General features: G+C 46.4%; 14 non-coding genes and 1 pseudogene across 14 annotated transcripts; all 15 read left to right on the forward strand.

Moving 5' to 3' along the window:
• Positions 1 to 392: 392 nt before the first annotated feature.
• LOC143500091 (U5 spliceosomal RNA) lies at positions 393 to 511 on the forward strand. The gene has a single exon (XR_013126623.1). It is a non-coding gene; the product is annotated as a U5 spliceosomal RNA (small nuclear RNA).
• Positions 512 to 678: 167 nt separating this feature from the next.
• On the forward strand, positions 679 to 869 carry LOC143499752 (U2 spliceosomal RNA). Its single transcript, XR_013126359.1, has one exon. It is a non-coding gene; the product is annotated as a U2 spliceosomal RNA (small nuclear RNA).
• A 682-nt stretch (positions 870 to 1,551) lies between these two features.
• LOC143500092 (U5 spliceosomal RNA) lies at positions 1,552 to 1,670 on the forward strand. Its single transcript, XR_013126624.1, has one exon. It is a non-coding gene; the product is annotated as a U5 spliceosomal RNA (small nuclear RNA).
• A 163-nt stretch (positions 1,671 to 1,833) lies between these two features.
• Positions 1,834 to 2,024, forward strand: LOC143499754 (U2 spliceosomal RNA). Its single transcript, XR_013126360.1, has one exon. It is a non-coding gene; the product is annotated as a U2 spliceosomal RNA (small nuclear RNA).
• A 670-nt stretch (positions 2,025 to 2,694) lies between these two features.
• Positions 2,695 to 2,813, forward strand: LOC143500093 (U5 spliceosomal RNA). Its single transcript, XR_013126625.1, has one exon. It is a non-coding gene; the product is annotated as a U5 spliceosomal RNA (small nuclear RNA).
• A 163-nt stretch (positions 2,814 to 2,976) lies between these two features.
• LOC143499756 (U2 spliceosomal RNA) lies at positions 2,977 to 3,167 on the forward strand. Its single transcript, XR_013126362.1, has one exon. It is a non-coding gene; the product is annotated as a U2 spliceosomal RNA (small nuclear RNA).
• Positions 3,168 to 3,845: 678 nt separating this feature from the next.
• LOC143500094 (U5 spliceosomal RNA) lies at positions 3,846 to 3,964 on the forward strand. The gene has a single exon (XR_013126626.1). It is a non-coding gene; the product is annotated as a U5 spliceosomal RNA (small nuclear RNA).
• Positions 3,965 to 4,127: 163 nt separating this feature from the next.
• Positions 4,128 to 4,318, forward strand: LOC143499757 (U2 spliceosomal RNA). The gene has a single exon (XR_013126363.1). It is a non-coding gene; the product is annotated as a U2 spliceosomal RNA (small nuclear RNA).
• A 665-nt stretch (positions 4,319 to 4,983) lies between these two features.
• Positions 4,984 to 5,102, forward strand: LOC143500095 (U5 spliceosomal RNA). The gene has a single exon (XR_013126627.1). It is a non-coding gene; the product is annotated as a U5 spliceosomal RNA (small nuclear RNA).
• A 163-nt stretch (positions 5,103 to 5,265) lies between these two features.
• Positions 5,266 to 5,456, forward strand: LOC143499758 (U2 spliceosomal RNA). Its single transcript, XR_013126364.1, has one exon. It is a non-coding gene; the product is annotated as a U2 spliceosomal RNA (small nuclear RNA).
• Positions 5,457 to 6,134: 678 nt separating this feature from the next.
• On the forward strand, positions 6,135 to 6,253 carry LOC143500096 (U5 spliceosomal RNA). Its single transcript, XR_013126628.1, has one exon. It is a non-coding gene; the product is annotated as a U5 spliceosomal RNA (small nuclear RNA).
• Positions 6,254 to 12,066: 5,813 nt separating this feature from the next.
• Positions 12,067 to 12,248, forward strand: LOC143499849 (U2 spliceosomal RNA; annotated as a pseudogene).
• Positions 12,249 to 12,916: 668 nt separating this feature from the next.
• On the forward strand, positions 12,917 to 13,035 carry LOC143500097 (U5 spliceosomal RNA). Its single transcript, XR_013126629.1, has one exon. It is a non-coding gene; the product is annotated as a U5 spliceosomal RNA (small nuclear RNA).
• Positions 13,036 to 13,198: 163 nt separating this feature from the next.
• Positions 13,199 to 13,389, forward strand: LOC143499759 (U2 spliceosomal RNA). The gene has a single exon (XR_013126365.1). It is a non-coding gene; the product is annotated as a U2 spliceosomal RNA (small nuclear RNA).
• A 671-nt stretch (positions 13,390 to 14,060) lies between these two features.
• On the forward strand, positions 14,061 to 14,179 carry LOC143500098 (U5 spliceosomal RNA). Its single transcript, XR_013126630.1, has one exon. It is a non-coding gene; the product is annotated as a U5 spliceosomal RNA (small nuclear RNA).
• The last annotated feature ends 6,481 nt before the right edge of the window (positions 14,180 to 20,660 follow it).

Genomic DNA, 20,660 nt, shown 5'->3' on the forward strand with positions numbered 1-20,660 from the left:
AGCCAAAAGCGCTCACTCCTTTAAAAAAAACCAGAATAAGTAAGAATGAAGGGGAGTGAGTGGTCTCTGTCTCTCTCACTGCCTTGTCAGCTGGTCACAAATGCAGTGCGAGCGGAGGCCACTCCCCTTTCGGCGGTTTGCAGTTTTCCCTCCGTTTTTGTTCTTTTTTTTTTTTTTTTTTTTTTTTTTTTTTTTGAGATTGTTACTGTTTTTTCCCCTCCTCTCTCTCTCTCTCTCTCCATTATAGCCTGCCAGCCCTGCCTGCCTGCCTGCCTGCCTGCCTGCCTGATGTTGCCAACAAGCCACAGCCCCGCAGGCTCCTCCCTTGTTACCGCGAACAAACGAGCTAGGCTTTAGGTTGGCGTAGCGGGACGCCTGAGCCTACATGGCTATAGCTCGGGTTTCTCTTCATTCACGCACAAATCTTTCGCCTTTTACTAAAGATTTCCGTGGAGGGGAACGTCAAAGAGTCAAATTGATTTTTTGGAGCGCTCTGCCTCCGGGCAGGGCCGCAACAATCTGTACAATGAGAATGTGTATAAACGTAGGGGTGGGCGTGGCACGAAGGGAAGGGTGAGCGTACGTACGGCTGGAAGGAAGGAAGGAAGGGCGCTGTCTCCGCGGAGGGGAGGCCTGTGCCGGCGAGGCCGGCGCCCAGGCCAGCGCCCATTTCAGGTTATCGCTTCTCGGCCTTTTGGCTAAGATCAAGTGTAGTATCTGTTCTTATCAGTTTAATATCTGATACGTCCTCTATATGAGGACTTCATATTAAATGGATTTTTAGAACAGGGAGGCGAAACAGGGGCTTGCCCCGTTCGCCCCACGCATCGACCTGGTATTGCAGTACCTCCAGGAACGGTGCACCTTCCTAAACGTGTGGAAAAGAAAGAGTTTGTTGCTGGTTGTATGGTATGATCAGCCTGTTTATTTTAATGAATTTGTAATATGTGTGTGTGTGTGTGTGTGTGTGTGTGTGTGTGTGTGTGTGTGTGTGTGTGTGTGTGTGTGTGTGTATGTATATATATATATATATATATATATATATATATATATATATATATATATATAATATTATAAAACTTTATTTTTACATTTGTTGGTTGATTTGTCTGTCTGTCTGTCTCTGTCTGTCTGTCTGTGTGAATAAATAAAACAAAGCAGCCAAAAGCGCTCACTCCTTTAAAAAAAACCAGAATAAGTAAGAATGAAGGGGAGTGAGTGGTCTCTGTCTCTCTCACTGCCTTGTCAGCTGGTCACAAATGCAGTGCGAGCGGAGGCCACTCCCCTTTCGGCGGTTTGCAGTTTTCCCTCCGTTTTTGTTCTTTTTTTTTTTTTTTTTTTTTTTTTTTTTTTTGAGATTGTTACTGTTTTTTCCCCTCCTCTCTCTCTCTCTCTCTCCATTATAGCCTGCCAGCCCTGCCTGCCTGCCTGCCTGCCTGCCTGCCTGATGTTGCCAACAAGCCACAGCCCCGCAGGCTCCTCCCTTGTTACCGCGAACAAACGAGCTAGGCTTTAGGTTGGCGTAGCGGGACGCCTGAGCCTACATGGCTATAGCTCGGGTTTCTCTTCATTCACGCACAAATCTTTCGCCTTTTACTAAAGATTTCCGTGGAGGGGAACGTCAAAGAGTCAAATTGATTTTTTGGAGCGCTCTGCCTCCGGGCAGGGCCGCAACAATCTGTACAATGAGAATGTGTATAAACGTAGGGGTGGGCGTGGCACGAAGGGAAGGGTGAGCGTACGTACGGCTGGAAGGAAGGAAGGGCGCTGTCTCCGCGGAGGGGAGGCCTGTGCCGGCGAGGCCGGCGCCCAGGCCAGCGCCCATTTCAGGTTATCGCTTCTCGGCCTTTTGGCTAAGATCAAGTGTAGTATCTGTTCTTATCAGTTTAATATCTGATACGTCCTCTATATGAGGACTTCATATTAAATGGATTTTTAGAACAGGGAGGCGAAACAGGGGCTTGCCCCGTTCGCCCCACGCATCGACCTGGTATTGCAGTACCTCCAGGAACGGTGCACCTTCCTAAACGTGTGGAAAAGAAAGAGTTTGTTGCTGGTTGTATGGTATGATCAGCCTGTTTATTTTAATGAATTTGTAATATGTGTGTGTGTGTGTGTGTGTGTGTGTGTGTGTGTGTGTGTGTGTGTGTGTGTGTGTGTGTATGTATATATATATATATATATATATATATATATATATTATATATATATAATATTATAAAACTTTATTTTTACATTTGTTGGTTGATTTGTCTGTCTGTCTGTCTCTGTCTGTCTGTCTGTGTGAATAAATAAAACAAAGCAGCCAAAAGCGCTCACTCCTTTAAAAAAAACCAGAATAAGTAAGAATGAAGGGGAGTGAGTGGTCTCTGTCTCTCTCACTGCCTTGTCAGCTGGTCACAAATGCAGTGCGAGCGGAGGCCACTCCCCTTTCGGCGGTTTGCAGTTTTCCCTCCGTTTTTGTTCTTTTTTTTTTTTTTTTTTTTTTTTTTTTTTTGAGATTGTTACTGTTTTTTCCCCTCCTCTCTCTCTCTCTCTCTCCATTATAGCCTGCCAGCCCTGCCTGCCTGCCTGCCTGCCTGCCTGCCTGATGTTGCCAACAAGCCACAGCCCCGCAGGCTCCTCCCTTGTTACCGCGAACAAACGAGCTAGGCTTTAGGTTGGCGTAGCGGGACGCCTGAGCCTACATGGCTATAGCTCGGGTTTCTCTTCATTCACGCACAAATCTTTCGCCTTTTACTAAAGATTTCCGTGGAGGGGAACGTCAAAGAGTCAAATTGATTTTTTGGAGCGCTCTGCCTCCGGGCAGGGCCGCAACAATCTGTACAATGAGAATGTGTATAAACGTAGGGGTGGGCGTGGCACGAAGGGAAGGGTGAGCGTACGTACGGCTGGAAGGAAGGAAGGGCGCTGTCTCCGCGGAGGGGAGGCCTGTGCCGGCGAGGCCGGCGCCCAGGCCAGCGCCCATTTCAGGTTATCGCTTCTCGGCCTTTTGGCTAAGATCAAGTGTAGTATCTGTTCTTATCAGTTTAATATCTGATACGTCCTCTATATGAGGACTTCATATTAAATGGATTTTTAGAACAGGGAGGCGAAACAGGGGCTTGCCCCGTTCGCCCCACGCATCGACCTGGTATTGCAGTACCTCCAGGAACGGTGCACCTTCCTAAACGTGTGGAAAAGAAAGAGTTTGTTGCTGGTTGTATGGTATGATCAGCCTGTTTATTTTAATGAATTTGTAATATGTGTGTGTGTGTGTGTGTGTGTGTGTGTGTGTGTGTGTGTGTGTGTGTGTGTGTGTGTGTGTGTATGTATATATATATATATATATATATATATATATATATATATATATATATATAATATTATAAAACTTTATTTTTACATTTGTTGGTTGATTTGTCTGTCTGTCTGTCTCTGTCTGTCTGTCTGTGTGAATAAATAAAACAAAGCAGCCAAAAGCGCTCACTCCTTTAAAAAAAACCAGAATAAGTAAGAATGAAGGGGAGTGAGTGGTCTCTGTCTCTCTCACTGCCTTGTCAGCTGGTCACAAATGCAGTGCGAGCGGAGGCCACTCCCCTTTCGGCGGTTTGCAGTTTTCCCTCCGTTTTTGTTCTTTTTTTTTTTTTTTTTTTTTTTTTTTTTTTTGAGATTGTTACTGTTTTTTCCCCTCCTCTCTCTCTCTCTCTCTCCATTATAGCCTGCCAGCCCTGCCTGCCTGCCTGCCTGCCTGCCTGCCTGATGTTGCCAACAAGCCACAGCCCCGCAGGCTCCTCCCTTGTTACCGCGAACAAACGAGCTAGGCTTTAGGTTGGCGTAGCGGGACGCCTGAGCCTACATGGCTATAGCTCGGGTTTCTCTTCATTCACGCACAAATCTTTCGCCTTTTACTAAAGATTTCCGTGGAGGGGAACGTCAAAGAGTCAAATTGATTTTTTGGAGCGCTCTGCCTCCGGGCAGGGCCGCAACAATCTGTACAATGAGAATGTGTATAAACGTAGGGGTGGGCGTGGCACGAAGGGAAGGGTGAGCGTACGTACGGCTGGAAGGAAGGAAGGGCGCTGTCTCCGCGGAGGGGAGGCCTGTGCCGGCGAGGCCGGCGCCCAGGCCAGCGCCCATTTCAGGTTATCGCTTCTCGGCCTTTTGGCTAAGATCAAGTGTAGTATCTGTTCTTATCAGTTTAATATCTGATACGTCCTCTATATGAGGACTTCATATTAAATGGATTTTTAGAACAGGGAGGCGAAACAGGGGCTTGCCCCGTTCGCCCCACGCATCGACCTGGTATTGCAGTACCTCCAGGAACGGTGCACCTTCCTAAACGTGTGGAAAAGAAAGAGTTTGTTGCTGGTTGTATGGTATGATCAGCCTGTTTATTTTAATGAATTTGTAATATGTGTGTGTGTGTGTGTGTGTGTGTGTGTGTGTGTGTGTGTGTGTGTGTGTGTGTGTGTGTATGTATATATATATATATATATATATATATATATATATATATATATATATATAATATTATAAAACTTTATTTTTACATTTGTTGGTTGATTTGTCTGTCTGTCTGTCTCTGTCTGTCTGTCTGTGTGAATAAATAAAACAAAGCAGCCAAAAGCGCTCACTCCTTTAAAAAAAACCAGAATAAGTAAGAATGAAGGGGAGTGAGTGGTCTCTGTCTCTCTCACTGCCTTGTCAGCTGGTCACAAATGCAGTGCGAGCGGAGGCCACTCCCCTTTCGGCGGTTTGCAGTTTTCCCTCCGTTTTTGTTCTTTTTTTTTTTTTTTTTTTTTTTGAGATTGTTACTGTTTTTTCCCCTCCTCTCTCTCTCTCTCTCTCCATTATAGCCTGCCAGCCCTGCCTGCCTGCCTGCCTGCCTGCCTGCCTGATGTTGCCAACAAGCCACAGCCCCGCAGGCTCCTCCCTTGTTACCGCGAACAAACGAGCTAGGCTTTAGGTTGGCGTAGCGGGACGCCTGAGCCTACATGGCTATAGCTCGGGTTTCTCTTCATTCACGCACAAATCTTTCGCCTTTTACTAAAGATTTCCGTGGAGGGGAACGTCAAAGAGTCAAATTGATTTTTTGGAGCGCTCTGCCTCCGGGCAGGGCCGCAACAATCTGTACAATGAGAATGTGTATAAACGTAGGGGTGGGCGTGGCACGAAGGGAAGGGTGAGCGTACGTACGGCTGGAAGGAAGGAAGGGCGCTGTCTCCGCGGAGGGGAGGCCTGTGCCGGCGAGGCCGGCGCCCAGGCCAGCGCCCATTTCAGGTTATCGCTTCTCGGCCTTTTGGCTAAGATCAAGTGTAGTATCTGTTCTTATCAGTTTAATATCTGATACGTCCTCTATATGAGGACTTCATATTAAATGGATTTTTAGAACAGGGAGGCGAAACAGGGGCTTGCCCCGTTCGCCCCACGCATCGACCTGGTATTGCAGTACCTCCAGGAACGGTGCACCTTCCTAAACGTGTGGAAAAGAAAGAGTTTGTTGCTGGTTGTATGGTATGATCAGCCTGTTTATTTTAATGAATTTGTAATATGTGTGTGTGTGTGTGTGTGTGTGTGTGTGTGTGTGTGTGTGTGTGTGTGTGTGTGTGTGTGTATGTATATATATATATATATATATATATATATATATATATATATATATATATATAATATTATAAAACTTTATTTTTACATTTGTTGGTTGATTTGTCTGTCTGTCTGTCTCTGTCTGTCTGTCTGTGTGAATAAATAAAACAAAGCAGCCAAAAGCGCTCACTCCTTTAAAAAAAACCAGAATAAGTAAGAATGAAGGGGAGTGAGTGGTCTCTGTCTCTCTCACTGCCTTGTCAGCTGGTCACAAATGCAGTGCGAGCGGAGGCCACTCCCCTTTCGGCGGTTTGCAGTTTTCCCTCCGTTTTTGTTCTTTTTTTTTTTTTTTTTTTTTTTTTTTTTTTTGAGATTGTTACTGTTTTTTCCCCTCCTCTCTCTCTCTCTCTCTCCATTATAGCCTGCCAGCCCTGCCTGCCTGCCTGCCTGCCTGCCTGCCTGATGTTGCCAACAAGCCACAGCCCCGCAGGCTCCTCCCTTGTTACCGCGAACAAACGAGCTAGGCTTTAGGTTGGCGTAGCGGGACGCCTGAGCCTACATGGCTATAGCTCGGGTTTCTCTTCATTCACGCACAAATCTTTCGCCTTTTACTAAAGATTTCCGTGGAGGGGAACGTCAAAGAGTCAAATTGATTTTTTGGAGCGCTCTGCCTCCGGGCAGGGCCGCAACAATCTGTACAATGAGAATGTGTATAAACGTAGGGGTGGGCGTGGCACGAAGGGAAGGGTGAGCGTACGTACGGCTGGAAGGAAGGAAGGGCGCTGTCTCCGCGGAGGGGAGGCCTGTGCCGGCGAGGCCGGCGCCCAGGCCAGCGCCCATTTCAGGTTATCGCTTCTCGGCCTTTTGGCTAAGATCAAGAGGTCGGGACTGGGATCGACTTTCAGGGCAGGAGGCGCTTTGGCGGCGAAAAGCTCTGGAAGGGAAATTTTCTCTACACGGTTTCGTGTGACTGCTGGAAAAAGAGGTCAAAGTACAAGGTAAGTAAATTTTAGAACTTTTTTAGGAGACTCTTATTTTAGGGACTGTCTAATTTAGTTCTTAATTTGCTTTTAGACTTGTTTTGATCCCTTTTACAGCCCTTTTACCTTTTTTACCTTTTTAGTTATTTATTGGAGAACTTTTTAGTGTGTTGTCTGTGAATTCCAAGTGGTGGTGCCTCCACCATGTCGGCTCCTCGGGCCGGTGTGAGGAGGCACCACAGTGTCCGACTCTTATTTAAAGAAGTAGAGGGGAAACTTCTTGGGATGTCGAGGTTGGACTTCTCAAGGAAGCTTCTCCAGGGTGCTCTCGGCTTTTCTGTCTCTGATTTGAACTGTTTGATTTCGCTACCAGGAAATAAGGGTTTTGATGTAAGCTTCTGCACAACACACCAGTTACAGGACTTTTGGCATAGATATGAAACGGTTAAAGACCAGTTCTCCATGTTCACAGTGGAAAAGCTTTCTGATAATTCACACAAAGTGGTGATTGTTAGAATGTTCAATGAAACTGTGACTGGAGAAGACATTAGGACATGGCTGGCCAGATTTTGCACGGTAAAAAGCCCACCTATGAAAGTGGTAGACGAGGACGGTGTATGGACAGGCTCTTGGAGAGTCCCCATACAACAGTGGGAAGACCCAGAAGGATATCTGGGTCTTAGACATCTACCCTCTATGATAGTGTTGGGTGAAAACCGGGGCTACATTTTTTATCAGGGGATGCCAAAACTGTGCCGAAAATGTGGTCGTATGGGACATTTAGCCGAGGCATGCCAGGAAGTTGTGTGTAAAAAGTGTAGAGAAATTGGGCACTCCTTCGAGGAGTGCCCAAATGGGAGATTGTGTAATCTGTGTGGAGCCAATAACCATCTGTTTAGAGATTGTCCCAGGTCCTATGCAAACAAAATGAAGGCAGCCAAGATGGCCGCCGACATGAAGGAGAAAATGGCCGCCTGGCAGCATGGTCAGAAGGCAAGGCAGCAGGAGGAAGAAGAAGGGGCGGGGCCAAGTGGAATGGCGGGAAAATCAACCAACCAGCAGGCCCCCGCCCCCAGCCAGGAGACCGAGGCAAAGGACCGGGATCAGGAAGAGGAAAAGGGAGAGAAGGAGGGACAAACAAGTGGAAAGGAAGAGACAGGAGTTGGAAAAGACAAGGAATGTGTAATGGAGACGGTGCTAGAAGAGAAAGAAGGGGTAAGTACACAAACAGGGAAGAGGCCGGCAGGGTCTCCTCTGGTGGACATGGTGGAGAAGAAACATCGAATGGAGCAAGACGCAACCGGGTCCTCAGAGGGGAACAGGACGTGGCCAGAAGGGTCACCAAATGGGGTATCTTTCCTAGAAATAAGGTTAAGAACACCCACACCCAAAATTGTACCACCGGAGGATTCCATAATTGAGGACACACCACCTTTCTCACCTCTCTCCCCCTTCCCCTTCCCCTCTCCACCTCCCCCTACCCCACCCCCACCCCCCCTCCCCGGGGGGCAGGAAGAGACAGAGGAGGAGGTGTCCATGGTTTAAATTTTTTAAGATTTAAGAAAAATTAAGATGCAAAGTAATATAAGAATGTTTGTACATCTCCCTTTTAAATATATGCTCATGTCTCTCACAATCGCCACCATAAATGTGAGAAGTGTGAAGGCACCCCTAAGAGCACAGAGTATTTTAACATTTTTAGAAACTGTAAATGCTGATGTGATTTTATTACAAGAGTGTGCGATCCCCTTCCGGAAATCTTACAGAGAGTGGGAGCAGCGTTGGGCTGCGGGTCCCTCCCTCTGGAGTGGGTCGCACTACAATAAGGCTGATGGTGTCGCTATTTTAATCAGAAACTCCAGGATTGTGGTGAAGGGCTGCACCGTGGTGAGGGATGGGCGGGCCCTTTTAGCTAATTTGCATTTTTTAGGGAGGGATTTTAAGGTTTTAAATGTGTATGGTTTTAATGAAAAAGAAGAGAGGTTTGAATTGTTTGGGGATTTGCAGCCCCACATGCTGGGGAGGGCTCCTTTAATAGTGGGCGGGGATTTTAACTGTGTTTTAACTAGTAAAGACAGAAAAAACGTGGGAGATGGTTTTAAATTAGATAAAACGTCTGGGAGGTTGACCAACCTGAAAGTGGATTTTAAATTAGTTGACTGTTACCGGACCATGCATCCACAGGAGGAGGGCTTCACCTGGTCGAGTGGTGATGGTTCCCGGGCCTCCAGAATTGACTACATTTTTACACGTGACTGCCCGCCATCAGATGCTAGATTGATCCCCATGTTTTTTTCAGACCACGCCTTACTGTCTTGCACCCTTTCTTTCCCCACAGATGTGACGATAGGGGGAGGGCTGTGGAAGCTAAACTGCTCCCTGTTGCTGGAAGAGGAAGTAAGAGAAGAATACAGGGAGCAGTACAAGCTCTGGCAGTCCCTCCAAGACTTGTACAGTACACGAGCACAATGGTGGGAGATGGTGAAGGGGAGGACCAAGACTTTTTTTAGAAGGGTGGGAAGTTTTAAAAAGAAGAAACAGGAAAGACGCATGTTGGGGCTGCAAAAACGGCTGCAGAGGTATTTTAATCTGGTAAATCATGGGTATGATTTTAAAGAGGAAATAAAGAAAGTAAAGGAAGAGATGATGCTTTTAACAGAGGAGATGAGCAAAAAGTATATAATGACTTGTAAAGAACAGGAATTGGAAGAAGGGGAAAAGTGTACACGGTACTTTTTTAAGAAAACTATGGCACGGGGTGGTGGGATGACTGAAGTGAAAGATGGGAATAAAAAACAGGATACAAACCATGGGATTATGGGGGTGGTAGAAAGGTTTTATGAAGATTTATATGGTGAAAAACAAACACACAACGCAACAATGGAAGAAGTGACAAATTTTTTGGAAAATACAATAAAAGATGGTGAAATTTTAATTACAGATTTTACGACAGAAGAGCTACAAAATGTTTTAAAAGGTTTTAAAACAGGGAAGTCCCCGGGAGAGGATGGGCTCCCCGTGGAGTTTTATAGAACCTTTTGGGACATTTTAGTAGGGGACCTTTTATGTATTTTTACAGACTTCCAGACTTGTGACGTTTTACCTGACAGTTTTAGGTCAGGGATAGTGACTCTGCTGCACAAAAAAGGAGAAAAATCAGAGATCAGAAATTGGAGACCTATCACACTTTTAAACGTTGATTGTAAGCTTTTTAGCAGAATTTTAGCAAGACGAATGTCATTGGTTTTAGAAGACGTGATTCACCCAGATCAAGCTTGCGCAGTGCCGGGGCGGAGGATCACGGACAACTTGATCCTGATCCGTGACTCCATCTGTTATGTGAGAGACAGAAACATTCGGTTATTAGCACTAAATTTAGATTTCGAAAAAGCTTTTGATCGGGTCTCACACCAGTACCTGTTTCAGGTACTGCAAAAGATGGGGTTCCCGGGGAGGTTTATAGCATGGGTGGGCCTGTTGTATAACGACATCAATAGCAGAATTTTGGTAAATGGGCACCTCTCCAAGGCGATTACTATTCGCTCAGGAGTACGGCAGGGTTGCCCCTTATCCCCGCTCCTGTTCGTCACATGCATAGAACCACTGGCGCAAATCTTGAGAAGGGACCAATGGATCAATGGACTGACTTTGCCAGGGGGACTGACGGTGATATGTTCATTATATATGGACGACGTGACAGTTTTATGCACAGACATGGTGTCGGCCCAGAGGACCCTAGAGGTAACAGAATGGTTTGGGGGGGCCTCTGGAGCCAAACTGAACCGAGACAAGACGGAGGCACAGCTCTTTGGACCATGGACGAACGTACCAACTGTTTTAGGGGTAAATTTTAAAGAAACCAATATCAGGATTTTAGGGGTGAAATTTGACCGGGCAGGAGGAGGGAGTGGAAACTGGATAACAACCTTAGGGAAAGTTAGACAGAGACTTGGACTATGGGGACTAAGACAATTGACTTTGGAAGGGAAAATTTTAGTAATAAAAGCAGTGATTTTACCTTTGCTTTTATTACTGTGCTCTGTTTTTAGTCCCCCAAGGCGCTTTCTTTTAGGTTTGGATCGGGCGATCTTTTACTTCCTGTGGGGGTCCAAGTGGGAGCGCCTGAGAAGAGAGACAGTAAAGAAGAGACCTGAAAATGGAGGGAAGGGGCTCCCAGACCCCCACCTGTTTTTAGGCAGCAAATTTACAGCAGCACACATAGCACATGCGACATCCCCATCCAGGACCAAGACGGCCATCATGGCTCGGTTCTGGATGGGGTCTTATTTGCAAACCATAGGCATTTTAAAACCAGACCTGAGAACGCCAGTATCTTTTAAACTGCCACACGAGTACCTTTTTATTAAGAAATTCTTAAAAAAGTATGATTTGGAGAAATGCACAGTACAAGAAATGACAAATGCTAAAACCCTGGTCTCCCTTGTTCAGGATCGTGAGGAGGTGAGCAGAGTGGTGGGGATGACGACGGAGGAGGCTCGGAGAGTGTGGGCGAATGCGGCCCACCCGGCCCTCCGGAACAAACAGAAGGACCTTACCTGGATGGTGGCCCATGAAGTCCTCCCGGTCCGGGCGGTGATGCACTCCCGGGGCATGGGGGCAACGGCAGTGTGCCCACGGCCAGGCTGCGGCCAGCCTGAGACCGTGCGGCACGTCCTTTGGGAGTGCAGCGTGGCCAGGGACCTGTGGGCCGCGATCGGCCCCCTGGAATGCCCAAGCCTGCCAGCAGGGGAGGTCCACCCGCAAAGTTACCGGTTAGCGGTGAACGGGGTGGGCCAGGGTGTGGAAAAGTTACCATCCAAAGAATTCAAGGCACTCTGGCTCACCCTTACAAGCGTGACGGCCGCACTGTGGACCTCCCGCAACCTGCTGGTGGGGAAGCGCGTCACGGTGCCCCTCCACGCTATGAAAAGGATGGTAACAACAACGCTGCAGGTGGCGCCGGGCGTCGCCATTTGGAGGAGGGGGCCGAGGTCACACGCAGGGAGGTCCCTGCCACCACCGACCGGGGCTCCCGCCGACGTTTCCTGAGGGGACAAGGATGCCTGAAAGGAGACAGCGGGCACAGGGGAGGACTTCCTCTGGAGACGCACAGGAAGGGGCCTCGACGGAGGGCGGGAGGAGCCGCAGATGCACGCACCCCACCTCCCGGCTGGCTTCATCCCTGCCTTCCTCTCTCTTCGGGGTCCTGGGCAGGGGGGAACAGGGTTGTAATGCATATGAAAAGGACAATGCAAAATGTACTAATTATGAGGTTAAAAGGTTTTTATAATATTAAACTGTTCTGGACTTTTAAGCATTTTAAGATGCTTCTATATTAAAAACCTTTTAATGTACTATTGCAATAAATGTATAAATGTGGCCTTTTAAAAATGATGAAGTTTGTATGAATGGTTTTAAAATGTATGTTTGCAATGTTTTTTATCCATGCTTTTATCCAATATGTATGCTGTCTTTTTAAAAATATAAGTGACTTTGTATTTATTGGTGAAATGTATCAATAAACTTTGTCAAAAAAAAAAAAAAAAATCTGTTCTTATCAGTTTAATATCTGATACGTCCTCTATATGAGGACTTCATATTAAATGGATTTTTAGAACAGGGAGGCGAAACAGGGGCTTGCCCCGTTCGCCCCACGCATCGACCTGGTATTGCAGTACCTCCAGGAACGGTGCACCTTCCTAAACGTGTGGAAAAGAAAGAGTTTGTTGCTGGTTGTATGGTATGATCAGCCTGTTTATTTTAATGAATTTGTAATATGTGTGTGTGTGTGTGTGTGTGTGTGTGTGTGTGTGTGTGTGTGTGTGTGTGTGTGTGTGTATGTATATATATATATATATATATATATATATATATATATATATATAATATTATAAAACTTTATTTTTACATTTGTTGGTTGATTTGTCTGTCTGTCTGTCTCTGTCTGTCTGTCTGTGTGAATAAATAAAACAAAGCAGCCAAAAGCGCTCACTCCTTTAAAAAAAACCAGAATAAGTAAGAATGAAGGGGAGTGAGTGGTCTCTGTCTCTCTCACTGCCTTGTCAGCTGGTCACAAATGCAGTGCGAGCGGAGGCCACTCCCCTTTCGGCGGTTTGCAGTTTTCCCTCCGTTTTTGTTCTTTTTTTTTTTTTTTTTTTTTTTTTTTTTTTTGAGATTGTTACTGTTTTTTCCCCTCCTCTCTCTCTCTCTCTCTCCATTATAGCCTGCCAGCCCTGCCTGCCTGCCTGCCTGCCTGCCTGCCTGATGTTGCCAACAAGCCACAGCCCCGCAGGCTCCTCCCTTGTTACCGCGAACAAACGAGCTAGGCTTTAGGTTGGCGTAGCGGGACGCCTGAGCCTACATGGCTATAGCTCGGGTTTCTCTTCATTCACGCACAAATCTTTCGCCTTTTACTAAAGATTTCCGTGGAGGGGAACGTCAAAGAGTCAAATTGATTTTTTGGAGCGCTCTGCCTCCGGGCAGGGCCGCAACAATCTGTACAATGAGAATGTGTATAAACGTAGGGGTGGGCGTGGCACGAAGGGAAGGGTGAGCGTACGTACGGCTGGAAGGAAGGAAGGGCGCTGTCTCCGCGGAGGGGAGGCCTGTGCCGGCGAGGCCGGCGCCCAGGCCAGCGCCCATTTCAGGTTATCGCTTCTCGGCCTTTTGGCTAAGATCAAGTGTAGTATCTGTTCTTATCAGTTTAATATCTGATACGTCCTCTATATGAGGACTTCATATTAAATGGATTTTTAGAACAGGGAGGCGAAACAGGGGCTTGCCCCGTTCGCCCCACGCATCGACCTGGTATTGCAGTACCTCCAGGAACGGTGCACCTTCCTAAACGTGTGGAAAAGAAAGAGTTTGTTGCTGGTTGTATGGTATGATCAGCCTGTTTATTTTAATGAATTTGTAATATGTGTGTGTGTGTGTGTGTGTGTGTGTGTGTGTGTGTGTGTGTGTGTGTGTGTGTGTATGTATATATATATATATATATATATATATATATATATATATATATATATATATAATATTATAAAACTTTATTTTTACATTTGTTGGTTGATTTGTCTGTCTGTCTGTCTCTGTCTGTCTGTCTGTGTGAATAAATAAAACAAAGCAGCCAAAAGCGCTCACTCCTTTAAAAAAAACCAGAATAAGTAAGAATGAAGGGGAGTGAGTGGTCTCTGTCTCTCTCACTGCCTTGTCAGCTGGTCACAAATGCAGTGCGAGCGGAGGCCACTCCCCTTTCGGCGGTTTGCAGTTTTCCCTCCGTTTTTGTTCTTTTTTTTTTTTTTTTTTTTTTTTTTTTTTTGAGATTGTTACTGTTTTTTCCCCTCCTCTCTCTCTCTCTCTCTCCATTATAGCCTGCCAGCCCTGCCTGCCTGCCTGCCTGCCTGCCTGCCTGATGTTGCCAACAAGCCACAGCCCCGCAGGCTCCTCCCTTGTTACCGCGAACAAACGAGCTAGGCTTTAGGTTGGCGTAGCGGGACGCCTGAGCCTACATGGCTATAGCTCGGGTTTCTCTTCATTCACGCACAAATCTTTCGCCTTTTACTAAAGATTTCCGTGGAGGGGAACGTCAAAGAGTCAAATTGATTTTTTGGAGCGCTCTGCCTCCGGGCAGGGCCGCAACAATCTGTACAATGAGAATGTGTATAAACGTAGGGGTGGGCGTGGCACGAAGGGAAGGGTGAGCGTACGTACGGCTGGAAGGAAGGAAGGGCGCTGTCTCCGCGGAGGGGAGGCCTGTGCCGGCGAGGCCGGCGCCCAGGCCAGCGCCCATTTCAGGTTATCGCTTCTCGGCCTTTTGGCTAAGATCAAGAGGACGAGACGGGGATCGACCTTTGAGGCAGAAGACGTTTTACGGCGGAAGGCTTCAAAGGAAATTTATTTTCTACACTACGAGTGTGTTTATTCTAAAGGTCAACTACAAGGTAAGTCGGTTCCTTTTAACAGTTTTAGAGAGACCTTTTATTGTAGGGTTATCTAAAATCTGTTCTTAAATCGTTCTTAGACTTGTTTTTGATCTATTTTACAACCTTTTTAGTCTGTTTTAGCTATTTATTAGACTTTTATCAGAACCACATTGTAAAAGTTAAGCAGTGGTGCCTCCACCATGTCGGCTGCTCGTGCCGGCACAAGGAGGCACCACAGCGTGCGTTTTCATTTAAAAATTGGAGGAGAAGAAAGAGAACGAGTTTCACGGCTAGATTTCTCACGAAAGTACATGCAAAAGATTTTGGGGTTTAGCCCAAATGCTTTTAATTGTATCATTGCATTGCCCCAGAACAAGGGGTTTGACGTGAGCTTTTGTTCAGGAGCCCTGTTAAATGATTTTTGGGTAAGATGGGAAAATGCAAAGGAAAAATTCGACTTGTTTGAGATTGAAAAATTAACTGACCATACAAGAAAGGTGGTAATAATAAGAATGTTTAATGAAACCGTGTGTGCCGAGGATATTTGTGCATGGTTGAGCAGGTTTTGTACTGTGATGGGAGATGCTGTGAAGGTGGTGGACGATGACGGCGTTTGGACCTGTGCCTGGAGGATCCCCATAAAACAATGGGAGCTCAAATCAGGTTATATGGGTTTGAAACACTTGCCACAAACAATTGTCTTGGGTGAAAACAGGGGATATGTTTTCTATCAGGGAATGCCAAAGACATGTAGACGGTGTGGGGAGATGGGGCATTTTGCTGATGCATGTGACAAATTATTTTGTGGGAAGTGTAGAGAAATTGGGCATACTTTTGAGAAGTGTCCCAATGGCAGAATGTGCAACCTCTGTGGAAGCTCAGACCACCTCTACAGGGATTGCCCAGATTCTTTTGCCAACAAGCTTAAGTCCCAAGGTCCCAAGATGGCCGCCAAGCATGGCAAACAGGGAAACAAAATGGCCGGGGAGAAGGAACAGGAAGTGGAGGAGGAGCCGGAGGAGGAGCCAGAGGCGGGGCCAAGTGGAGTGAGAAGTAACCCCCAGCCTCCCCAGCAGGGGGCAGATCAAGTGGCAAGTCAAGTGGTAAGTGAGGTAAGAGAGGTAAGTGAGGTGAGTATAGGAAAGGGAGGTACAGGAAATAAAAATAAAGAGGGGGAGGGGGAAGAACAGGCTCAGGGAGGAGATGAGGGGGAGGAGGAAGGGGAGAAAGAGGTGGAAACTGTAACTGAAACTATGGAGACAGTGTCAGAAGAGAGCAGTGGAGAAACAAACATTTTGGTTTCTCTCCCAAGTACACAGCCCTCAAAGCGGCCTGCTGAATCCCCTTTATCAGTTTTAAATGAGAAAAAGCATAGAGAGGCGACCCATACGGACGACTCGAGTCGATCATGGTCGGGGGGGTCCTTTTTAGAGATTCACCTGAAATCCTCCACACCACGCACACGACAGGAAGTATCATCAGAGGATTCGGAAGTAGGAAATGCGGATCTATTCAGACTCTCTAAAGTTTTAGCGATAAAGGAGGAGGACATCTCCCAAGAAATTGGTTGAGGTAATTTTATAGTTTGAATAGAGTGTAAATATCTGAAATGTGTATGAGTGTAAGCATAGTGGGTGTAATGTTTTTAATTTACCTCTTGCTCATGGAGCTGACCATCTCCACAATCAATGTGAGAAGCGTGCGAGCTCCACTTAGAGCACAGAGTATCCTGTCCTTTTTACATAATATGAAAGTAGATGTTTTATTACTACAGGAGTGCGCACTCCCTTTTTTGAGCTCATATAGAGATTGGGAGCAGCGATGGGCTGCGGGTCCCTCTCTCTGGAGCGGGTCGCAATACAGTAGGGTAGATGGAGTGGCGATTTTAATAAGAAACCCTAGGATACTAGTAAAGGGCAGCACGGTGGTGAGAGATGGGCGGGCACTTTTAGCCCACTTGACCTTTTTAGGGGTGGATTTTACTGTTTTAAATGTGTATGGTTATAATGATAAACAGGAGAGGGTGGGACTGTGGGAGGATTTGCAGCCCCATTTGTGTGGGAGGGGTCCATTGATTTTAGGGGGGGATTTTAATTGTGTTTTATCCAGTCGGGATAGAAAGAGGAGAGATGATAGTTTTAAACTAGATATTTCTTCTAACAGATTAAAAGACCTGATAAGTGATCTTAAATTAGTTGACTGTTTTAAGAAACTGCATCCAAGGGAGGAGGGCTTCACCTGGAGTAGTGGTGATGGTACCAGAGCCTCCCGAATCGATTTTTTGTTTACAAGAAAATGCCCGCCCACAGATGCAACATTGGCCCCCATGTTTTTTTCTGATCACCAAATGTTAATGTGCACTGTAAGTTTCCCCACTGATTTGACGATAGGGGGAGGGTTGTGGAGGCTGAACTGCTCCCTGTTGGAGGATGAGCACATACTGGAAGCCTACAGGGAGCAGTATAGCCTCTGGCAAACCCTCCAAGACCTATACGATACACGGGCACAATGGTGGGAGATGGTGAAGGGACGGACCCAGACGTTTTTTAAGAGAAAAGGGAAGGAAAAGAAAGACAAACAAAATAGACGTATGAAGGGGCTGCAAAAAAGGTTACAAAGGTATTTTAATCTTTTAAATCAGGGTTTTGATTATACAGAAGATATACATGAAGTAAAGGAAGAAATGAAGCTTTTAAGTGAATTAAAGAGTAGGGGTTTTATTGCAAGGTGCAAAGAAAAAGAGATAGAGTTAGGGGAGAAATGCACCAGATATTTTTTTAAGAAAATAGTGGCACGAAGCGAAGGCTTTACTGAGTTGAAGGAAGATGGGTTAATTGCAAAGACAAATGAAGAAATTATAGGGGTGGTGGAGAGGTTTTATACTCAGCTGTATGGGGAAAAAGTGACAAACATGGATGTCAGGAGGGAGGTGGTGGGTTTTTTAAATAACACAATACAAGACCCAGGGGTTTTAGAACAAAATTTTACTAGAGAAGACTTAGACAACAGTCTTAAAGGTTTTAAAGTAGGCAAATCCCCAGGGGAAGATGGACTCCCGGTGGAATTTTATAAAACCTTTTGGAATGTTTTAGCAGAAGACATTTTAGTGGTTTTTAATGAATTTTCAAACTTGTCCATTTTACCCAAGAGTTTTAGAGCAGGGACAGTCTCACTTTTATACAAAAAAGGGGATAGGACTGACATCAGAAACTGGCGACCAATCACATTATTAAACTGTGACTGCAAAATTTTTAGCAAGCTTTTAGCTCTTAGGATGTCGACAGTTTTACCTGACGTGATCCACCCGGATCAAGCCTGCGCGGTTCCAGGGCGTCGGATCACGGACAACCTAGTACTGATCCGGGACTCCATCTGTTTTGCGAGAGACAGAAACATTCGATTGTTAGTCTTAAATTTAGATTTCGAAAAAGCCTTTGATCGGGTCTCGCACCAGTACCTCTTTGAGGTGCTGCAAAAAATGGGTTTCCCTGGGAGATTTTTAAAGTGGGTGGGCCTGCTGTATAAAGACATTACCAGCAGATTCATTGTAAATGGGCACATGTCAAAAGCAGTGAATATATGCTCAGGAGTGCGGCAGGGTTGCCCCTTATCCCCCTTGTTGTTTGTGGCAGGCATTGAACCGCTCGCAGAGATCTTGAGAAGGGACAAATGGATCAAAGGACTGGACCTACCAGGAGGACTGACCGCGACATGCTCTCTTTATATGGACGACGTGACACTTTTATGTAGGGACGTTTTATCGGCACAGAGAGCGCTAGAGCTGACAGAATGGTACGGTAGAGCCGCAGGCGCTCGTTTAAATAGAAAGAAATCAGAAGCACAATTGTTTGGGCCATGGCAAGGGGAACATGTGGATTTAGAGGTGGATTTTAAGGCTACAGGTTTTAAAATCTTAGGAGTACATTTTAACAAGGACGGACTGGGGAAAGATAACTGGACAGACCTGCTAGGGAAAGCAAGGAAAAAATTGGGGTTTTGGGGGTTAAGAAAACTGACCATGGAAGGAAAGATCCTAATAATCAAAGCTGTGATTTTACCACTGTTTTTATTGACATGTTCAGTTTTCCCCCCTCCTAGACATTTTTTGCTAGGTCTGGATCGGGCGGTCTTCTATTTCTTGTGGGGGTCAAAATGGGAGAGACTGAGGAGAGAGGTAGTGAAGAAAAGTAAAGAGAAGGGAGGAAAAGGCCTCCCGGACCCTCACCTGTTCCTAGGCAGCCAATTCATCGCGCTCCATGTGAAGTATGCACTGTTGACTGAATGGAGAAAAAACAAAGCGGCGGCAACGTCAAGGTTTTGGATAGGGTCTTACCTGAGGAGCCTAGGCCTGCTTGCCCTGGACCTAAAGACCCCTGTAGCTTTTAAAATGTCACAAACACATGTTTTCATTCAAAAGTTTTTAAGGAAATATAACATAGAGCAATCGGGTGAGAAGGTCTTGACTAATGCAAAGGAAATTGTGGGTTGTGTGCAGGAACGAGAGGAGGTGAGCCGGATTCCAGGGCTCACACAGCGGGAGGCTCAGAAGGTGTGGCGGAACGCAGCACACCCATCCCTGCCCAACAGAAATAAAGACCTGTCGTGGCTTGCAGCCCATGAGGTCCTCCCAGTCCGGGCGGTCATGCACTCCCGGGGTATGGCGACAACAGCAACGTGCCCGCGGCCCGGGTGTGGCGAACCTGAGACCGTGCGGCACGCACTCTGGGAGTGCAGGGTGGCGAGGGACCTGTGGGCCACTGTCGGCCCCCTGAAATGCCCAAGCCTGCCAGCAGGGGAGGTCCACGCACGAGACTATCGGCTAGCGATAAGCGGGGTGGGTCAGGGTGTAGACACGTTACCAGCCAAGGAATTTGAAACACTCTGGCTCACCCTTAACAGTGTGAAAAGCGCCTTATGGACCTCCCGCAACCTGCTGGTAGGGAAGCGAGTGACGGTGCCCCTGCACGCTATGCAAGCGCTGGTAACATCGTCGCTGCAGGGTGCACCGCGCGAGTGTATTTGGAGGAGGGGGCCGAGGCTTCACGCAGGGGGGTCCCCGTCATCCCCAGCCGGGGCCCCTGCCGACGCCCCTGGAGGGAACAGTTTGCCTGATCAGGGACAGCAGGCGAGGGGAGGACCTCCGCTGGGTGCAAGGGGTGGGGTGCGTGCACCGGGCGTTGTGACACCCGGGCCTCCCCCCTCGGTCTCCTCGTCAATTAGTGCGGCTCAGAGAGGGGACTTAATGAACAGAGACCTACCCACACGTTGATTGCTGGTTTTATGTTGTATTGTGCCTTGCATGTAATGTTGTATTAGCTGATGGTTTTTTTACTGAACCCAAAGGACCAGACCTTTTCCCCGCATTGTGTATGTCTTGGAGGAAACAAAAAGACAAAGACAATTTTGAACCTTGTATTTTAAATGGTTTTTATTCATGTACAAACTTATTTATTTATTCAGCCATTCACTTATTTATTTATTTATTTATTCATGCATGTACATACCAGTCATGGCAATGTATAAACTGTTTTAAAAGAAATGCATACATAAATACTGAATGTAATGAACAATGTTTTACGTATGTGACAAAATAAACACACTTTGAACCAAAAATCTGTTCTTATCAGTTCGCTTCTCGGCCTTTTGGCTAAGATCAAGAGGTCGGGACTGGGATCGACTTTCAGGGCAGGAGGCGCTTTGGCGGCGAAAAGCTCTGGAAGGGAAATTTTCTCTACACGGTTTCGTGTGACTGCTGGAAAAAGAGGTCAAAGTACAAGGTAAGTAAATTTTAGAACTTTTTTAGGAGACTCTTATTTTAGGGACTGTCTAATTTAGTTCTTAATTTGCTTTTAGACTTGTTTTGATCCCTTTTACAGCCCTTTTACCTTTTTTACCTTTTTAGTTATTTATTGGAGAACTTTTTAGTGTGTTGTCTGTGAATTCCAAGTGGTGGTGCCTCCACCATGTCGGCTCCTCGGGCCGGTGTGAGGAGGCACCACAGTGTCCGACTCTTATTTAAAGAAGTAGAGGGGAAACTTCTTGGGATGTCGAGGTTGGACTTCTCAAGGAAGCTTCTCCAGGGTGCTCTCGGCTTTTCTGTCTCTGATTTGAACTGTTTGATTTCGCTACCAGGAAATAAGGGTTTTGATGTAAGCTTCTGCACAACACACCAGTTACAGGACTTTTGGCATAG

Source organism: Brachyhypopomus gauderio, unplaced genomic scaffold, assembly GCF_052324685.1.
Source record: "Brachyhypopomus gauderio isolate BG-103 unplaced genomic scaffold, BGAUD_0.2 sc136, whole genome shotgun sequence".
Classification (NCBI taxonomy): Eukaryota; Metazoa; Chordata; class Actinopteri; order Gymnotiformes; family Hypopomidae; genus Brachyhypopomus; species Brachyhypopomus gauderio.